The 20,774-nt window shown below is 47.2% G+C and overlaps 1 protein-coding gene and 1 long non-coding RNA gene across 2 annotated transcripts in view; one reads left to right on the top strand and one right to left on the bottom strand.

Annotated features, from left to right (window-relative positions):
* Positions 1-13,020, bottom strand: part of ZFHX3 (zinc finger homeobox 3) — a 237,236-nt gene extending 224,216 nt beyond the window's left edge. Inside the window, 1 exon segment of the mRNA XM_049622703.1 lies at positions 12,119-13,020. The gene's annotated coding sequence lies outside the window, so the exon portion shown is untranslated.
* Positions 13,021-14,258: 1,238 nt separating this feature from the next.
* Positions 14,259-19,520, top strand: LOC125916473 (uncharacterized). Its single transcript, XR_007455928.1, has 3 exons — positions 14,259-14,690; positions 17,665-17,722; positions 19,122-19,520. It is a non-coding gene; the product is annotated as an uncharacterized LOC125916473 (long non-coding RNA).
* Positions 19,521-20,774: the final 1,254 nt, after the last annotated feature.

The raw sequence follows: 20,774 nt of genomic DNA, 5'->3' as shown, positions 1-20,774 counted from the left end.
ACAAGCCCAAGATCAAGACTCACACGCTCCACCAACTAAGCCAGCCAGGCCCCCCAACATTGATCATATGTTAAAATGACCACATTTCAGGTATACCAGGCTAAATAAAACAACAAAATTAATTTTACCAGTTTCTATTTTTTTAAATGGGGCTACTGGAAAAATTGAAATTACATGTGTGACCCCTACTGTGTTTCTATGTAGAACAGTACTGTTCTAGAACCTCAGCCTGCTTTTCAGCTTCAGATTCAGCCAAAAGCTCAACGTTATTGAATATGACTGAGACAGAATATTTTGGTCTATTTTGAACATCCCCCTAAAGCTACAATGCACTGACTCCCAAAGTGAAACTTCTAATTGTCCCCAAAATTCTTAGTATCCAAATGACCCACTGCCAGGCTGCAAGTGTAAGGAGAAAAAAAAAGGAAGGGTCAGGTGTGTATCAGAAGCTAGACAAGGTCAGTGGCATGGTGCACCTCTTCCAAAAGACCATCAATTTATCTCTGAGACCAAAAGTGTGCTTTAAAAAATAAGCAGTTATTTGTCGTGGTGCCTATCACAAGCCCTGCCTAATACTCCAGCCTGATTTCTTACTGTCAAGAGCAGAGTCCCCCTTCTAATTGCCCTCCCCATGAAATATGCCCAGCAGGAGCCTGGTACCTACACCCCTTCCCAATATACACACACTTTAAAATGAGGAGAGGAGGAGGAGGAGGAACAGAGAACACAGACACGACCCCTTTCCTATTAGAAAGTGCCCAACCCACCACTAGGGATCACAGGCCAGTCTCATTTCTCCATGTAAATGAACTTTTCAGCCACCTCCTCAAAGAAGAAAAGCAGCACAGACGCGGAAGGCCTGTCCTGGGGCACACAATTACAGCCATTTGCATTCCTTCAGCAGCAGGATTAGCACAGGAATGTGCTTTGCAGCTTTGTGGGGGGAAAAGGAGTTTAGGAAGAAAGGAATGGGGGGGTGGTATTTCTCCCTGGTCTGTCCATCCAAAGCTCTATGATACACTTCCACCTCTATGAGAGTCAGAAAGTGGAAATAACTCTTGCTCAGGCTTTCTAAAGAGGGGGAGGTTGAAAAGGCCAGGGAGGGGGAGCAGGCGGCAGGAGGCAGGAGGGAGGGGGGCTGTGTGTATTAGGGGAACTGCCCCCACCCCCGTGCTTTGATCCCCTCGGTCGCTAGGAGAAACCAACTTTTCTCCTTGGGTTAATCAAAACCAAATTACTCAGGAATGTGGCAGGACAGGTCTGAGCCTCCAGGTCCCTTTGTCTTTGAGGATTTAAAATGAAAAAATAAATTTTTTAAAAGCAGATGGCAGTGGCTTACGGGATAGGTAAAGTGAAAAGTCTGAATAACCTTAGACCACATGCCCCATTCTCAAGACAAGAAAAAAGGGTATCTGTAAACCTACTCCCATCTATCAATAAAGAAGTTATTTTTGTAGAGGAAGTCCACAACTCAGAAAAACTTCCCATTTTATCCTTTACCATCCCTCAAAAAAAGACACCCCCCCCAAAAAAAAAACTATACCTTGTCAAAGTGCAAACAAGAAACCATGCAAGATTTAACAACAGCCAAATGCCACAACCCGGTTTTAAAATGTAGTATTAAAAGCAAAGTCCCCAGGAGCTGAAGAACATATTTTTTCCAAGAACAAAGCTTGGGAGTATTCTGTGGTGCAAGGTGCTTCCTACGGAATACAGGGGTAGGAAGGTGAGCATCCCATCGCTGTGCAAACGCATCAATCCAATCAGTGGTGACTTTGTAAACTTCGGGATCTCTTTAAACCGGAAGAAGGGCAGTGTTTAGGGACTGGCTCAATGTAGAGCCATAAGGATACCAGGGATGAGAGAAGACAACCACTACTCATCTCTCACCTCCCCCCCCCCCCCCCCCCCCCTGTCCTGCCTAGTGGGAAAGTGCTCTGGGTGCGCTGGACAGCCCAGAGACGCCGTTGCACTAACTGGAGAGGCAACAGGAAAAGGCTGACCTCAGAGATGAAAGAAACCTACGGGTTGGAGCTATATTAAGGCCTCCACACCTCCTCCCCAGCTCACGCTTTTGGCAGGCTTGTGGCACTGTGGGAGGTGTGGCCCTGCAGGCCAGGCTTCTGGAGACTCTACAGTACAACACCCCAGCACACAGTATTATTAGGGACAGCGAGGCGTGAGGCATCCCAGGGCACTCAGCAGCAGAAATACAAACAGCTCTTGGTGCATTATAACATGTCCCTACGCTTCACTGAAAAACCTGATCAGCCCCCACTGCCCCCTCCCCCCCAAAAATGATAAAATAAACAAACAGAGCACCACCAGTTAAGCGACAGAGCCTGGACTCAAAAGATAAAACGAGGCCAACACACAGGCCTGACTACTAGCTCACCATAAATTGTAACTGGCCCCAGGCCTACGATTATCTGGGAGGTTGCACTAAAGTAACTTTTAGAATACTCTTCACCTTATCTTTAGGCCCAGTCAAACACACACATACATCACCCGTCTTAGATCTCTGCCATTAGGGTTCCATTTAGACTTTCTAAAACAAGGTCATCCCAGTAGGCCCTTGCCCTGTTTCCGGTCACAGCTGCGGACTTTCACCCCCTTCTCCAACAAAAGGGACCTTGTACACAAAATTAACCCGAACCATTAGTCTTTGCGGTGTGAGAGAGTACATTGAGCCCTCGGAATATTTACCCTCCTTCCAGGGCCCAGGGTACTGCCCAAAGGGCCTCCCCCACGGAGACCGAGGGAGCTTCCCCCAGAGATTAGAGGCCCAGATCCCTCTGCCTCGATGCATGGCTACAGCTGTGCAGTCAAGGCCCTACTTTTCAGAGAATAAACATAAAGCCTTTTTTTTTTTTTTAAGAAAAAAGAAAAAAAAAACTTTCTCCCAGACTCAGTAGAAAATGGCTTTATTTCAGGGATGAAAAGGGCTGCAATCATCCTAGATATTGCTGAGCTGTCCAATATGGTAGCCACCACCAGAATCCTGCCAAAGATGAGCTGTCCAACAGGGTAGCCACCAGCCACATAGGACTCCCTCTTGAGCACTGAAAATATGGCGAGTCCCAACTGCTGAAACAAGAAGATCATGGCGATATTGTGCATCGCACAAAATATATTTTAAACTTAATTCCATCTGCTTGTTTTTACTTTTTCTTTGTTTTACTTTTTTTTTTTTTTTTTTTTAGTGTTTATTTATCTTTGAGAGAGAGTGAGCAAGAGAGAGACAGAGCGCAAGCAGGGAAGGGGTAGAGAGAAGGGGAGACACAGAATCCAAACCACGTTCCAGGCTCTGAGCTGTCAGCACAGAGCCTGATGAGGGGCTCGAACTCACAAACCGTGAGATCAAGACCTGAGCCGTAGTCAGAAGCTTAACCAACTAAGCCACCCAGGCACCCCTTTTTACTTTTTCTTAATGCGACTACTAGAAAATATACAACTACCTGTGGGGCTTGAGTTCTATGTCTACAGGGTGAAAATGACAAAGCCTCAAACACGAGCCCATTACCATGCCCTAAAAAGAAAGGGCCTTAATTTTTAAATGCTGAGAAGACCATAAAATTAAGCAAATGGCAACATCTGACATCCACCGAGTCAAAGTCCAAGCTCAGAGGCTGGTCAACATGTCTGCCTTGGAGGAAGAAGCCAGAATCCGCCATCTTTTTTTTTTTTTTTTTAATTTTTTTTTAACGTTTATTTATTTTTGAGACAGAGAGAGACAGAGCATGAACGGGGGAGGGGCAGAGAGAGAGGGAGACACAGAATCGGAAACAGGCTCCAGGCTCTGAGCCATCAGCCCAGAGCCCGACGCGGGGCTCGAACTCAAGGACCGCGAGATCGTGACCTGAGCCGAAGTCGGACGCTTAACCGACTGAGCCACCCAGGCGCCCCCGCCATCTTTTTATCTAAGAGAAATGAATGCAATCTCTGTCCCAGTGGTTCTCAACCTGGGGTGATTCTGCCTTCCCAGGCGACAGTGAGCAATTCCTGGAGACACTTTTCTTTTAGGGGTTGGGATGGGTATAACACCAGTGGAGAGAAGTCAGGGACACCCCCCAGCTCACCCAATAAAGAATGAGCCAACCCCAAGTGTCAACACTGCCCACATACAAGCAGGAAGCAACCACAACTGAGGTCATCTCAAGTTGACAGAGGTCAACTCTGTCTCTCTCAAAATACTCAGATTTCCAGGGATAGGGGGCCGGAGGGGCACCCCTTCACAAAATGGTTTCTCTGGAGGCTCAGAAGTGGTAACAAGATTTAGTGGTATCAACAATGTGGGCAAATGAAAATAATAATAATAATAATGTTAAAACAACAGTCACTGTCTCACCAGACTGAGGACTGAGGGTCAAGAGTTGATAGGCCTGGGTAGGTCTGTTTTTCAAGCTAGTAGGTAAAAATGGGGTTTAAAGTTCAGAGCAGGGGGCGCCTGGTGGCTCAGCCAGTTAAGCGTCCGACTCTTGGTTTTTCGCTCAGGTTTCATGGGTTTGAGCCTCATGTCGGGCTCTGCGCTCACAGCACGGAGCCTGCTTGGGATTCTCTCCCCCTTTCTCTCTCCGCCCTTCTGCCACTCATACTGTCTCTGTCCCTCTCAAAATAAACAAATAAACTTTAAAAAAAAATAATAAAAATATAGCTCTGAGCAATGTAAGCCAGACTGCCCTGCATGCAAAGTGACACCATTCATGGAGGATTCCAATTGGGCCAGCCACTTACATGCCCACCCTTGGCTACAGAGGTTCCAGGGATGGGCGACAGGGCAGCAAAGAGCTGTGATCGGGTCTGCAGGGACAGGAAGGGGACAGGGCAAACGACAGCAGAGGCCGAGACAGGAAGAGCGCAGGGATGAATGAGAACAGCCCCTTTTGCAGAGCCAGGCTGGGAGGCATAGCAGGAAGGGGGGGTGGGGGCTCGGCACATGATAATTAACTCAGCAAGTTGATAGTATTTGCATATAAATGCCTCCACAAATCACTACAAACAAGCCAGGACAAGTCAGGCCTATTAGCATATACAAGCCAGCCCGGGAAGGCCTCTCTAGGTGGGTCATTGAGTGGGCTGCTCACTTAGAAGGCCGCCTGCCAGCTTCAGGGGGCAGGGTGGGGGGGCCCGTGAGGGGAGGGCTGGGGAGGATGAGGACACTATGTCTATTTCACTCCTAAATGCAGTTAGTTGCACGATGTCAAAAAGAGTTGGCCTTATTCCCAGCCCATAGGGGGAGCGCCCGAAGGAATGCTGGACCTTTGAGTTTATTTCTTCCAGGGTGCTGGGAAACAAAAGGTAGCAGAGGCCAGCAGCAGCAACAAAAGAAATACAAAGGAAGAGGACGTGGGGATGGGAACTATCATTTGTGGGGAGGCTACGCAACAGGCTAAGCGCTGTGAAGCCTGTTTTTATTGAATTGAATTCCCACTATAAATGTGAAGTGTGTATCGTGCCCATTTTACAGGTAAGGCGGTAGGTGAAGGAGGCAAGGCTCAGAGAGGTTACCTGATTGGTCCACAGTCACAGAGAGGTGCCAGACCAGAACTGGGCCCCCCAGTCTATGACCCCAGCAGAGGGGTCCAGGCTCGGGGAGACAGATGAACAAGAGCCAGCTTCCCAAAGAGCAGGCTCATTTGCTTCATCTCTGCTTCTCCCACAACACTGAGCGTGAACAGAACCCCCATTTTAAGGGCTGGTTCCTAAGCCACTCTCTTATCCTAAACTGACCTCTCCCCGGTTTCATTTTAGAATTCTCTCAACCAGTGAGGAAGAGGGCGCCTCCCTCCAAGCAGACACTCCGGAGTCTGTATCAGCCAATTTCTCCACTGTCTAGATAACTGCTACAGCTTTCCCAGCAAGGGCAAAATTAACTGACTGTCCTTTCCCAAAATGTATGACTCTCCGCTTTCCCTAAACACCCCTCTACCTTTGGGTTTCATAGTTTCGGAGGAAAAACAAGCCTCAACCACCCCCCTCTGAAAACGTGGGGGGTGGGGGCAGGAAACCCCTGTTATTTTCACTACTGCCATCCTCTGCCTGGAGCTATATTTTAAAAGCCAGGTAGGCCCAGGTAACAAGTGTGTGTACAGTCAGGTATACAGTCGGACAGTCTCTATCAATGCCTGTCCCCTGGCAATAATTATGTATCAAATATAAAAGTGACACCGTTCAAGAATCTGGCAGGACAGAGGTGATATTTTAAAAACAGTCACTTCTGCAGTGAGATCAACCTCCTAATACACACTGAATCCAGGCTTCTGGAGTGTCCAAAAGTTGACTTGACGCTTTAGCAAGGATGCAGATGTTCCACAGAGAAATACAGAGCTGTTACAAGGAAAGCAAAAACCACTCCCCCTACAAGCCAAATGTACATTAAGAACCAAGGCCCTGAGCCAAAGAGCATTTTAGGAAGCAGGGTCTGAAATGGTGGAAGAGGCTTGCATTGTTTCTTGAGCAGTTAAGAAAAACTGTTTAAAAGGAAAAGAAGAAGAAGAAGAAGAAAGAAAAGTTGCTGAGAAGGAGAAAAAAAGCACACACGTGTTTTTTAGCACATTTTCACTGGACACAAACGTCAGGAAGAGAAAGTTGTCCAAAACGGGCCACTCAGAGACCGTAAGCGTGGGAAGCAAGTTAGTTCACGTCTACACATATGTACTTTTTATAGACTTACGGGAGTCAAAACTCTTTTGAAAAGAGCTTTTTTATACACTGAAGGGAGACTTCCATATTTGAACAGGCACTTATATGACTTTGGGAGGGGGCGGGGGCTGCAGGGCTGAAACCAAGTATCAAATTAAGCCCCTTGGTCTTTTCTTCCCTGAGCTAATCTGGCTCCAGCTTCTCCACTAAGGAGACTCAAGTGAGAAGGTGTACAGGTGCCTGTCAACTGGAAGTTTCGTACTGAAACACACAGCCCGCAACAGACACATGCACAGGCTACAGCTCTCACTCAAAACCTAGCACAACCAACACACTCAGAAACATTTTTCTCCAGCCACATTCGTGGATGAAATTGGGCACAACCAAGAAACCAGCAAAATTGTTTTTTGTCCACTTCCCCCACCCCCACCCCCACCCCCGCCCACCAAAATCTCCAAGTTGTTCCACACTTCTTACCCCTCCGGAAGTCTACACATTGTTCCTTCCCAGTCTACAAGCCCTCACCATGCCTTAGGCCCCAATCACCCCACTACTCGGCCCTTCTCTTTAGCTACTGCTCCCCCCCACACACACACACACACACGCGCACACACACACACACACACACACACACTTTCTCACATACACAGAGCAGGGAGGTCTGAGCAGTCACCAACTCCTGCCTCCAGAAGCAGGAGGTGGGGGCTGTCTCACTCCCAGATCAAAGGTTTGTGGCCAAAATCACTTTCAGGACAGTGCGTGAAATCGGCAGCAGATGAAAATTCCACTGTCTTTTCACAGAGCCCAACAGAGCCAGTTTTCCCAGTTCAGAGTCTCCCTACAGATGACTGAAGATACTCCATGAACTCCCAAATGTTGCCCCAAAAGAGCCACTTAAAATTAAAGACAAGATAATCATTTCAGAAAGCCTTTAAGGCCATTATGTGATTAGCAGAAGAGATGGGGAGAGGGATGCCAGCCCCTCCCCATCTTCACAAAGAGTGGTCTGCAAAGGGGTTTTGATGCCCTCAGTCCCAAACCAGCAACACCCAAAGAGAGCAGGGGGTGTGAGGGGAGCCCACCCGACTCCTCCCTTCTACAGAAGCCTCAGTCCCACTTCAGGGAGAGAAGAGGATGGAAACACCTTGAAGGTGGCACAAAATTCAAAGCATGAGCAACTGAACCACCTAAAGCCCCCCATCCCCTACCCCCAGGACACAGGAGGCCGGCTAAGACCTCTCTGGAAGGGCACACCAAAACCCCTATGCATTAATCCCCGTGTTGACATGACTGCGTGATGGCCCTCCCGTGGGAAGGGAGAAGGGCTCACCCAAAAGGCAGATTAAGCCCAGGCATTTTGCTAAGAGGCCCTGTCTGAGGTTAAAACCAACAAAACAGAAGTCTTACTCTGAAATGAAGCCAAATTTGTCACCTAGCAAACTCTGTCTCTTTTCCCATTTTTATTCACATCCATATCCTTGCAAAAGCAAGAAACTCCAAGCAATTAACAGTCAAAGAGGGGAAGAAACATCAACGGAAAAAAAAAATCACCTTTAAAAGTTACAAATAAGAATCAAAGGCACCTTCCTTGGGCAAAGAACTCTCTAGAAACACACCCATCACTGCTAGACCACTCACTGCCTCGTCCTCACCATCCTATCCCCTGCCCCAAAGAATGAAAACCAGGGAAAAACACACACACACACACACACACACACACACACACACACACAACACTGGAGTTGTCTCACTGCTTGTGAAACACAAAGCTGCTGTCAATTCCCCAGCTCCTGTCCATACAGGAGTCATTTACCACGTTGGGGGAGGGGACCCTCTAACATCCGATGGCTCTCTTGGAATATGTGCAAAGCGACAATCCGACAATCCGGCAGCCAACTTTAAATCACATAGAAAAGAAAGCTGACAGTTGTTGATTTTGTAGTTTTTCTCCTTAATCTGAACTTTGTCAGAGGCTTGCCAATGAGCCAAGATTTTTGCCACACTTCCTCTCTCGGGGCAATCTGACTCAATCTTAGCTTCTGTATATTTCTCAATTTGAGCGGCCTATGGACTCAGGACGCTGTGCTTTGGACAGAAAAGGCACCCTTTAAAATCTGATTGAGACTAGCTCCTGCAAAGGCATTCCCTTGTCTGGATTCGATTAAAACTGGGTCCCGATTTCCTTGACTGTAGCTTTTAGAAGCTGCATCCCCAGGCCCAGGATGTTGGTTCTGAGCTGGGCTGTGATTTCTAGCAATCACTATCACAACCAAATTCTCATACCAGAGCATGTGGATACCCCTATGAAGTTCACTGTAATGGAATCTGCCTTCCTGTTGTGTTTTCAATGGTACCGCCCCCATCCTGGTTAATTAGACCAGCCTTGGGAACCAGAGTAGGCCAACAGGCCCAAGCATTACAGGAACAGGGGCTAAGAGCAAGCAACCACTCTAGTAACAAACGAGAGTATGAACCACAGCACATACTGTTCTTGTGGAGGGTACAGAGTCAGGTGCATTATCCCTGTAATACTGGCAAGTGTGAGACGAAGCTTCCAAGTTTCTTTAGGCCAGAATCACTGTCACTGTTGTCTCCCCAGTAAGATAAAGCTAAACCTTTCAGGTTAAGAAGCAAACTGGATACTCTAAAAAGTGGGTGTAACAAGTCACTTTCCCTTCTAGGGATAGAGCAGTTACCTACACTTTTACAAAATGCTGCTTCGTCACCTAAATATTTATGTGTTCGTGTTAATGAGGCTGTTGCAAATCTACAATACAAGCAATTTCTTAGGTAAGGGTCTGTTTTGGTCCTTCTAGTATTTCCAAGATCTCACATTAACATTTGAGAAGCACAAAAAAAAAAAAAAAAAAAGGCTCCACTGCTGTCCAACAGCACACAGCAACAATAAGGACACGCTCCATGGATACCGCTCGTGACCAGAACTGAAAGAACCAAGCTAAATCATCACCAGCCCCAGGTAATACTTTGCTAGTATTCTACAATCACAGATTTATTCTAATGAACTAACAACCTGTGGGTCATCCAAGGTGAGCCAGGCCTGTCCTGGGAGTGTCTAGTAATCATCATTTAAAGTCATAATGATGAAAACTGAAATCTCGCTTATTTTAGCTCCTTGCCACTGGGCAGTCCATTGGCACGGAGGTTACACGGCAGTTAAATCCAATCCCAAAGCAGCAAGAAGGAAGGCACTTCACTGTCCTGTTGGGACGAGCCAAACAGAGGCCTGCTGAGAGTGCTGTTTTATTTGGGTCCTTTCCACCCTCCCTGAGTATTCATTTGTGCAAATAAAAGACGGAAGGGAAGAAACCAAAATTAAAGTTTCAGGTGGTTGGGGAAGCAGCTCAGATTTTTTTTTTTTTTTTTTTTTTGGAAGAGTTACCACGCGTTTCTCAATAGTTCCCTGTCCATCAAAACTGTTTTCAGGAGAACTGGAAAACAGCAGCTCTATCCCACAGAAAGTGCAGCCATTTCAAAAGAGAGCTGGGAGAGGGAGGTGACCCATGTCATAAAGACAGAAGGTCTCCAAGTCATTTAATTCCTTGTGATTCCAAAAGGGCTGATTTTAAAGTGTAAAAGTGCTTGCTTCTGCCTCTGCCCCGTGTTGTTAAATAACACTCGGGCAATTAAATAAAAGAGCAAAGTGTGACCCCAGCCCATTCTGAGAGGCACTCACACGCTCTCTGAACACATGCTAGAAACGAAGTGCAGACAATCTCCTTAGTCCTGTAATTTAAGGACGGGAGACAGGAAAAGTTTCTCTTGGCCTTCATAGTCATATACCCTCTGAAATGGGGCTTTCGAGGTCTCTGCAAAATAGAATGCACAAAAATACAGGTGCACAAACATCCAGGTATGTACCTCTCTCTCTCCAATGACTCATTTCCTGAAACCCTTGAATTATTTAGAACAGTGGGCTCCTGACCTCCCACATATCCTACCTCTGTCCCCTAACTGCTTTTCGTGTTTGGGTTAGGTAAAAAGAAGGATTCAGAATATCAGGCCGCCAGCAGCTGTTCTAAAAACTAGGAACAGGCCACGTTCTAGCCTTGGCCTCTCTCAATCAGGTTACCTTGGAAGGTGTCTGTTTTCCTCTCAAATGCAGTCTCTGCCCCAGCACTTGGGCTTCCTTCTCCAGCCCAGCCTCCTGGAACTCATGATTTTTAGGGTTTCCCCTTGAAACCTATCCAGAAACCACAGCCATTAAAAGAACATGAAGGTTTGACACCTCCTGAATTTAGGAATGAGGGGACTCGAGGGGCTAACTCTGCAAACTCGCACCTGCTGCTTGATGGCAAAGAAACAAAGTTCCCCAGCTAGCAGGAGCAAGCTTTAAATTATACTCTATTTATTTAGTGACTTGTCTCCAAGGATCTCAAAGCATGGGATGAAATAAGATGACGTGTAACTTTCCCACTATCTACCTTCAAGGCTTAAGTTTGTTTTTCTTGCTTTGCCTTGATAGATTCCACGAAACAGGCCCCAGCCCCCACCCCCCCACGAGGGGTGGGGAGGCCTTCTCCTAGTGCCCAAGTGGGGCTGTCTAATCTCTCTGAGCTTATCTGTCAGTAGCTTTCAGAGTCTTCCAGGCCTGTTAAATGACACAAACAGGGGGTGGGAGCAGTAAGGACCCTCCTGGATTCACCTGCTCACGTGTTTCATTTAAACCAGTTTATATACTGTGCACTACTAAGCCAGGCAATGCACTCCTATAATACACCAGGCACGAGTGATGGTCTTTGCCCTCCAGGTGTTTTACCATTCTTATAACACAGGTATGTCCAAAGCTGAAAAGACTATTTTCCAGAAAGTTCTTTTCCCTCTATTAGTCTACAATGATTACTTTTTTTTCCCCTGCTATTGACCTAACTTGGGCAATCTTTCTCCTTTAACAGGACAAACATCACAGCTCTCCCTCTCCTCCACCCCTCTCCCCCACGGAAATGTTTTTCCAGAGTGCGAACAAACTAAAATTAGAGGGTGGGCAAGTGGATCCCCAAAGGTGCCTTCCAGCTCCAAACCTCTGATTCTCCCTTTAATTACTCCACAATAAGCACATTCTTCACGTTGTTTCAAACTGACCAGTGACTTCCCTTGTGCCTGAAAAGGGCGCATTTTAAGGCGGAGGAACCCAAACTTTTAAATGACACTAGTACCGCAAGTATTCAGAAGGCAGGAACTAATCCAAAAGCAAAATAAGGAGGGAAGAAGGGAGGGAGAGAGAGGAGGAAAGATGGAAGGAGGAAGGGCTTCACTCTGTACCCAGCAGAATTTAGACACTCTCACGCCAGGTAGGTTCCAATTGGAATCTACGAGTTCAAGTGCATCCAGCCTGCCCTTCCCCCACATGCCCCAAGAGAATGGGAAGTTCAGCCAAGACTTGCAGCACCTGCCCGCCGCTCTAGGCCGGCGGTGCGAACCGGGCGGCTGGCGGGCTGGGGAGGGAGGCTCCACTCACCTGGCACACAAAGGCTCCGCACACCTCCGGAGGGAGGAGGCACTCGCAGGTCCGGGGGCCGCGGCGCGCTCGACAATGGGAAATTCCAGCGGCACCGGAGCCCCGAACTTACCCACCCCAGGCGGCATTCTCCCCACCTCCCGCCGCCCCCGGGACTCCGAGGTGGCTCTGTCTAGGTGCAGGGGGGCCGCAGGCAGGGCAGGGGGGCGCATGGTGGCGGCGGGGGCTGGCGGTCGCCCCTCCCTGGGAGGGAGGGTCCCCCGGTCGCGCGGCGGGGATTCACCCACGGGGCGCGGCGCTCGCGTCCGGGTCCCCGGCCTGCCCGCCGCCGGCTCACCGCCCGCCCGGAATCGCTTTATGTAAATGAAGCTCAACTCGCAGTTTGCAGGCTCACCGCCCGGGGAAGGGGGGCGGGCGGGGCGGGGGGCCTTCGGGGATCCACATTACACAGCAACAAAGCGGAAGGTTAATTTGAAACTCACAGCCCCGCCGCCGCTCGGCTCCCCGGGCAAAGCCTGACATCTACAGTCGTGCCGGGCGCAAGCCGGGTACTCGGCGGCGGCCGCGCCCGCAGGGACACGGGGACGCCCGGGCGCGCGAGGCCCGAGCGCTCGGTCGCTCTCCGGGTACTGGCTTCTGGGCAGGCCGGGCCGCGCGCCTGGGACGGGAGCCCTGGGCGGCTGGGCCTGCGCCGCCTCGGGAACGGGCCCGGCGGGAACAAAGCCCGGTCCTTCCCAGGCGCTGACCCCTCTCTCTCATCAAAAGTCAGGGGCCGGCCTAGAATCGGGCGAGAAGAAAGGGGCGCGCCCTCGGCCACAAAAGAGAGCCTGAGGCCTCAGAACCGGAGCCATGGGTCTCTGGGCCCCATCCACGTCACAGCCAGGCCACTCTAGCATGGGGACATTAGCCAATGTGGACAGGAATTTATTTGAAACACACACCCATCCTATTAACTGCTTTACAGGGCACTTCTGTTTTTCAGCTGCAGAAACTTAGAAAAACATCCCCTGATCTCCATTGAGAGTTGAAGGATAGAGTTTTTCATGGGAGAGAAAGAAAGGGGGGGTGGGGGTCAAGAAAAGAAGTCACAGCTTGCAATTAAGCTTACAGTCTTTTTACAAGACTTGCCTTAAAACACACACACACACACACACACACACACACACACACACAATTTCAGATAAGGCATATATCATGCCCTTCACAGGGAGATTCAACTGCCAGGTCAAATTTAATGGGGACACCCCAGTTGGTCAGAGCAACCACTGGACACTTTTCTCCCCAGGTTCGCCTTCGCCATTCTCATATGCAAAGGCAGCACCAGAGAAATCTCACCGGAAGTCATCGTCCTCCCTGTCAGAATCCCGCGCTCAGTCTGATTTAATTCCTGATTCCCCCAGCACAGAAGGGCACCTATTTTTCCCTTTCTGAAAGCCACCCACCCAGGCTGGCCCCACAACCTTAAGAGTCCTTTCCCCGACTGCACAATAATGAACCATGCAAGTGTGAGAAATATAATAAGCTCAGGAGGCAAAGAGCTGTATGTATGGAATTGTATTAGCATTAAGCACACTGATGCAGGAGGAAGAGGATGCTCGGCTGATTGAAACTATCAGGTCTCCACGCACAAGGCATTTTACACAATGTAATTTGAGTTCAAATTAACGTAAATAGCCAACCTGTTGGGGACAGACAACCCCCCTCTACATTTTACATTTTAGTCCAGAAAAAAAGACTCCAAAAAAAAATTTTTTTTTTGTCTGCCAGGGCCCTGGGAGAAAAGACTGCCTCTAGGGAATCATGTCCGATTAGGGACAAAGGAGAGCACAGGCCAAATTCTGTCACACATGAGAGAGTATGGGGGTGGGGGGGGAGGGTGCTGGAGAGCAAAAAAGGAAAGTGGAGGATGATTTTGCAAACCGGGATATGATCATGGCCGAGCTGTTGCCAGACCACCTGACTTAAGCCCCAAGAACAGGTGGTGTTTTCAAAACACACTATTATTTATATTAGCCACATGAGTTGAGAACACCTTAAAGAAAACCAATTAATAATTTAATTGAAAAAGTGACTATGAATAATACATGAAGATGATGATGCTAGCAATAACGCAAGTAATGTGGCACTCACAACACAGAGATGTCTCTGGAAATGTCTCCAGGAACACAAGGACTCCAGGCCCCTATGTCCTACCTGGGAGCAACCCGGAGCCCGTGAGCTAAAGACAGTAAGAAAATGTTTACACTCCCTGAAAATCTAATTTTGCTCCTTTATCTTAACTTTTATTAACAGGGGACGACCTCATAATCTGGTGACATCATGAACCTGGTGGGCCGACAGATAAATATCTTCAATAAAAGAAAAGCGAGAATGCCAAAGAACCAGCTATAAAGTAATCTGGAAGGATGTGGAGGTGCTGGGCAGAAGGCCCTGGGGGGATCTGAAGGATACTACCAGCATCCCAAGGGGCACACGGGGCAATGTGCCCTCCTGCACCTCAGAGGCCTGACAAGTGGAACTGGGAGTAACCCTGGGTTTCCTTTATCTTAATCCAACACCAGCTACAAACATGGTAGGAGCTGGTCAAGCTTGCCTTTGTTACAGGCAAAATTGTAACAGGTTAGTCCACAGGCAGGGAATCTAGGGCCTCTGGAGCATCAAGATAAAGGGTTACCAAAAAAGCTGGGGGCATTACCTCCACCAGAACTGATTTTCATCATTAATAAAACAATACCTCTTCAGAGGGAGTCTGAAACTTTTGCACTTGTCTATGCAATCAACTGTTTCCCTGAAAGACAGGTTGCAAACTCAGTCCTCTGGCTCCGAAAGGCCCTGGCTCTTCTGAGGGCAGGTATCTGTAGTTAACCTACCCAGCAGAGACAATCTGGCACTCTCATGGCTCTTGGACACTGCTGACAAATAAACCCGCTCTCAGAAAAGGCAGTTCTCTGTAACTAGTCTCATCTCATCTGCAAACCGTAATTGGCAACAGCCAAAAGGATAAATATTTAAAAATAAATCAGGGAATGCTAACCTCTTCCCCACTCCTCCCCTTACCCACTCTCCAAGCCAGAGGCCAGCCCCCTAACACTTAGCTGGCTGGTAAATTACAGTGATCCCAACTGAGCCAAACTGGCTTGTCTCTTTCTCTCTCTCTCTCCCTCTCTCCCTCTCTCCCTGTCTCCACATACACTTCAGCGAAAGTAAATATGATCTCTGAGCTAAGATACAGTGAATGTCAGCATTCTGACTTCCAGCTAAACCTAGCCTCTATTTTCACAGCACACTGGATTTAGGGGAGATTTGTGTATTTTTCCAGATCCCTGTATTTTTATTAAAATATAGAGACACACTGATTTTAAAATTACTGCTTCAATAACCTTGAGGTTTTAACAAAGAAAAAGCCAGGAGAGGGCAAAAACAAAAATCCCTGAAACAAACAATAGAATATTTGAAGTTAAATTGCACCCCATGCCCTGAATTCACCCCATCGTTTCTAGGCAGTTATATTCAGGGGCCAGGTACCCACCAGGTGACCAGGCCCTCCTGGGTGCGACAGAGAATGCAGGCTTTCCTCAGAACAGCCACACTCACCTTCATAACCACGGGAGGCTGGCGTGCCAAGGCCTACACAGATCATTTGATTCACATTTCTCTGACACGTACCTCAAGGCCTCCAACTATCGCTACAATGCTAATTCCAGAGATTAAATTTTTACCCCCAAATCAGGGGTGGAACATTATCTAGTTAACTTACCCACCCTCCCCAACTCAGACCCTACATCTGTCAAACACACACATAAGAAAGACACAAACGAGTAACCATGTTTTAAAAACCGTGATTGGAAGGAGCTTTTCCAAATTAATTTTAAGTTATAAAGCCCAAGTTTTAAGAAAGCCAAAAATAAAAGACTTGCCTTACAACAGCTTTAAAGCATTAGGTGAAGTGCTTGCTCTCTTTCTTCCCTTTTGTTAACAAAAATATTATTTCTAAAAGGGCAAAGAGAATTTGCCATGCAAGACTTTTATACCCAAGGGGATTCTTACATTTGTGTTTCTAAACCTTGAAATTGAGAATTTTAATGAAAAGGCAGACAGATGCTTAAGGACAGCATCGCAATCAGGGTCCATACATTACGGTAGAGAAGTGCTTTGTTTGGGGGCTAGGAAAACGAGGTGGACTCCTATTTTTTCAGGGGCCAGTCCCACTGTTGGACTCATCCCTTTGCACTCTGATACAAACCACTGAATTCTTGGAGGGAAGCAGGTTGGAGGGAGAAGAAAGGAAAAGGGAAACAGGAGAGGAAAGGGGAGGGGGAGGAAATAAGGTCTCTTTCTATAAATTGGAGTTTGAAAAAATAAAAACCACAAAATCTCAGCACAGCCTCAATTCCATAGTATGTACCAACAGCTTCCCTACACATGTGTTAAAACAATCAATTAAACAATATGCCAGGAGCACACAAACCAAGATCAGATTTTTGTTTCAGTGAAGAATTTCATTTGGGTTGGCCATTCCTCCCTATGAAGCAACCACTTCTTGGGGCAGGACACTAAGGGATAAACAAAAGACAACCCTGCTCACACTCCCCCGCCCCCCCCCCCCCAAATGATTCTAGAATCCCATTTTCTTATCTTGCCATTTTAGTGCGTTTTTGTCTGCAATCTGTGCTAATCTGACTTAAGAGCCCGGGCTGAAATTTCACATATCCTCCAAGTCAGCCAGTGTTTTAGAATCTGGATTTCTATTGAGGCTGTTCCAATCGTCAGCGAGGCCTACGGTAAAATGTGCTTCATGCTGTTTCGATTGTCTCTCTGCAGACAAATAGAAACTGTGAAATTTAAAGAATGGATAAAAAAAAAATCTAAAACAAAGAGGTTAAAAAAATAGGACAAATGTTTTTGCTTTTGTGTCTCCCTGGAGCAATTGTTTGCAGGAGTCTGCATTGACAATAACCATGAGAAGGCCATCTAAAGGCGATGCGCACACAAGGGGACTCCTTGCCTGCTGCCTTTGGTCTGGGAGAAAAAGCACCTTAGCTCCGTTCTCCAGGAACAAAAGGCCAGGGCCACGGAAGGGGGGAGAGGTTACTGGGGCTTTCACATGGAGCCAAGTGTCAATGCAGGTTCATTTTTCACCCGTCTTAGTTGGAAAGCAGCTCAGTGAACTTCCTAATGACTGCTTTTCCCTCTCCCCTTATTATTTCTAAACCTAAAAGAACAAAACAATAATATTTTTTTAAACCTAAAACCCATCATCCTATTAGAGGAAAGCCTTAGGGACCTACAAAGTTTTCCCTCCTTCCTTTCCCCACCCTACTTTTTTTTTGGGGGGGGGGGAGGGGGGATTCCAATTGTAGATCACATGGAAATAAGAGACACTGGACATTGTGGCCGTTTTTAGTAACACCAGAACTGCCTTTATGTCTACAAAAAGGCAGGGAGCAGAAAAATAAACGCAAAAGGGGAAAAAAAAGACTGATCAGGGCTAGGTGATGGTCGGGAGGCTGTGGGGCACCGCCTGAAAACATTTTCTTTTTTCACAGCATGAAGTCGCTAATGCCAGCTTCAGATTTGCGACTGAATCAAAGTCATCACTACAAGGTTGGTGTTTTTTTGGGGGGGGGGGGGGGGGGGTGCATGGAGAAGTGGACAATAAGGATGTATTAAAGACAGAGACAAGGTGTGTGGGTGTGAGGAGGGGGGGCACTTCAAAGAAAGGAAGCTGGGATGAATCACTGCATGCCATGGAAATACCAGGGCAAGTGGATGTCGGAGTGTTTAACCAGATTCTAAGCTGGAAACATCTTCCCCAGCGGGCGAACCCTAGGACGAGGCAGTGACACGCAACCCTCAGCCTTTGAACCCAGACCTGGCAGCTTAGGAACGCGTACCCCCTTCCCCAGGCAGTCGCAGGCTCTGGCTGAAAAAGCGAGGTGGGGGTAGGGATGAGAGGGCCCTGCGAAGAAACACAATAAACAACTCAAATATGAACGGAAATGACATCAGCAAAGTGAAGGGCCTGTTTATTGCAGATCAAAACAAAACAAACTTCCAAACCTTTTGTGTATACAAGATAACTCTATAAAAAGCCCTCCTAAAATGTCACCAGGGTCGACACATCAGCATCCCAAGAAAACAGATGACAGTTACCAAAGGGGGAGGGTGGACAGGGAGGAGGAAGGAGGATGAAGGAAAGAAGATGAGAGGAGATAGAAAACCAGAAGGGGCCAAAAACCCAGCTGACTAGTTCCCCCCTCTGCTGATCCTTAATATTTATTGGTGTTTATAATCTAAAAGCCATGCTCTGTGTTTCACTTAATACAAGGCCAGACAGTGCTGTCTAATGAGGCAGCATTACAATCAGCTTGTAATACTGAATTTTTAATGCTGCCAAGGATTCTGTTACATAATAATATGAAAAACAGAAGCTGAAAGTGGGCTCGCAGTGACAGGACACTGGAGGTTCCAGGCAGGCAAGCAGCTCCAAGCCCGCCTTCCCTTCCCTCTCTCGCCCACCCCTGTCTCCCGATCAGCTCTCCATCCCTACACAGGAGGTCGGTATGGAAACCAAGAGGATTTCTTAGGAAATCCACTCTTTTTATTATTATTGCTATTATTATAATCTGTGATCCAAAGTATATTTCAAAGAGTTTGAATTCTAGCCTATCTGGGGTTAGAAGCCTGCAGTGAAAATTGGGGGAGGCTGAAAGACAAGGAATACAGGAGTGGGGGATAGCTTACTTTACGAAAGCCAAACAATACAAAAAAAAAAAAAATCACAGAGGGAAAAGTACTAAGATGCTTGGGGGGGTGGGGGGGTGCTGAAGTCGGCCAACCATATTCGCAGCTACTGCACGCAGTTTACATTGGTGTAATTTAAAAGCATATATATAGCCGCCGTTGCTCCTCTCTGTAATACCCCAAGACTGTAAATCTATAACCACTGCAATGATTTAGTGATTAAAAACATGATAACATATTGTGTAACTGCAAACCACAGAACCCCTGCCAACTCTCCTCGAAGATAAAGAGAAAAAAAAATACAGAAAATGTGTTGCTTGCAGCGATCTTCCTAAACCCAAAAGATTTTAATAAAAGAACCTATATAGTAGACGAATCGGAAAAGGGTGAGTGAATTCTATGTGAAGCCAGCAAAGGGAGGGGGGGAAAGGGGAGCTTTATGTGGGATTCTTTTCCTTGTACTAACAAATTACGACCTAAACATGCCTTTTCTTTTCTTTCTCTCTCTCTCTCTCTCTCTCTCTCTCTCTCTCTTTTAATAGTTTGTTGTAACTGGAATGACTGGTCTTGTGTGCTGTCTTGCATATTCAAAGCAGCTCTGTAATCGGATCTGGAGACCCAACCTTATTTGCCTGAACTCAATAGGGTTTTTCTTCTTGCCCCCCCCCACGCCCCCCTTCTTGTTTTGTTTTGGATTCGGTGTTGTGGGGTTTCTGTTCTTGCTGGGAGCAGACAGCAACCCAGGAATAGGCTCTGGTGCCTTTAAGCTACAGAGCAAACACCTGAGAGGGGGAGGCACAATTTGTAACCTGGCAGGAGGAGCCTAAAATATACACAAAAAAATAAAATCAAAGCAGCTGTAGGGGTTTTGGCCTCTGAGCAGCTGACCTGACCCCATTCTGTATATTCTTTTATTTCCCCATTGCAGGATTCCTGCACCTTGGGTCAGATTCGAACTCAATGTGACCCTGAGGAGAAGGCAGTCACCGAGCCCTGGAAAACTCTCCGCATGTAATGGGGGGGGGGGGATGGGGGAGTATAAGTGCATCCACATTCAGACTTCCCCAGTGTAGACACCCACGCACTATGTACTTATACACACACACACACACACACACACACACACATCTGTCAGGAATGCCAGGCCATGGGGCCAGCTCCAGCCCAGCTTTCTCAGTTAACACTAACCACAGCCTGAACTCTCCCTAAAGCCCCCCAAAATCTTCATATCTATAACTCTACCCATAAACACATGCATGCACAGGCGAACACTCCTCCAGAGACTTTATATGTTTAAAAAGTCCACAGATCTGAATTGCCTCCTCTCTGGACCTGAGCAGGGCAGTTTATTCAGAGAAATCAATAGGAAAGAGCATTTGCAAATATTTATATAAGCCCTGTGCGTTTCAGCATTAAGTAATTAAAAACTAAAACTCAGGGAGGGGGAAGGGAGGGATACACAGACAGAAGAAGGCTGCAGGCCTAGAGTGGGTTTTCCTGCCTACACCTCATCTCCCCAAACCACAATCCTTTCAAAACTGACTCCATGTACACTTTTTACGAAATCCTGTTCGTGCACCATTTGCTAGACTATTTCAAAATCATCTCCAAATATGGATTTACCTACCACCAAGCTTTCAAGCCTGACTATAAGAGTCTGTATTCTCTCTCTCTCTCTCTCTCTCTCTCAAATGCACACACAGCAATTCTTACTTTTGACACTGCTTCAGTCTCTGGTGTATTACTCTCTACTGTATTCATATTCCTGAATTATTTGCACTAAAGATACCCAACATTATACGATGAGAAGAGGGCCCCCAAGGTGATAATTCAATGATCGAATACCCACCCCCTACTCCCCCACCAATACTTTCCACTCCCCTCAACCTACAGGATACCTACACCTTGGGGG

The sequence above is a fragment of the Panthera uncia genome (genome assembly GCF_023721935.1).
Source record: "Panthera uncia isolate 11264 chromosome E2 unlocalized genomic scaffold, Puncia_PCG_1.0 HiC_scaffold_20, whole genome shotgun sequence".
NCBI classification, from domain to species: Eukaryota; Metazoa; Chordata; class Mammalia; order Carnivora; family Felidae; genus Panthera; species Panthera uncia.
Note: the sequence above shows the minus strand (reverse complement) of the source record. Positions and strands in the feature narration are given on the sequence as shown.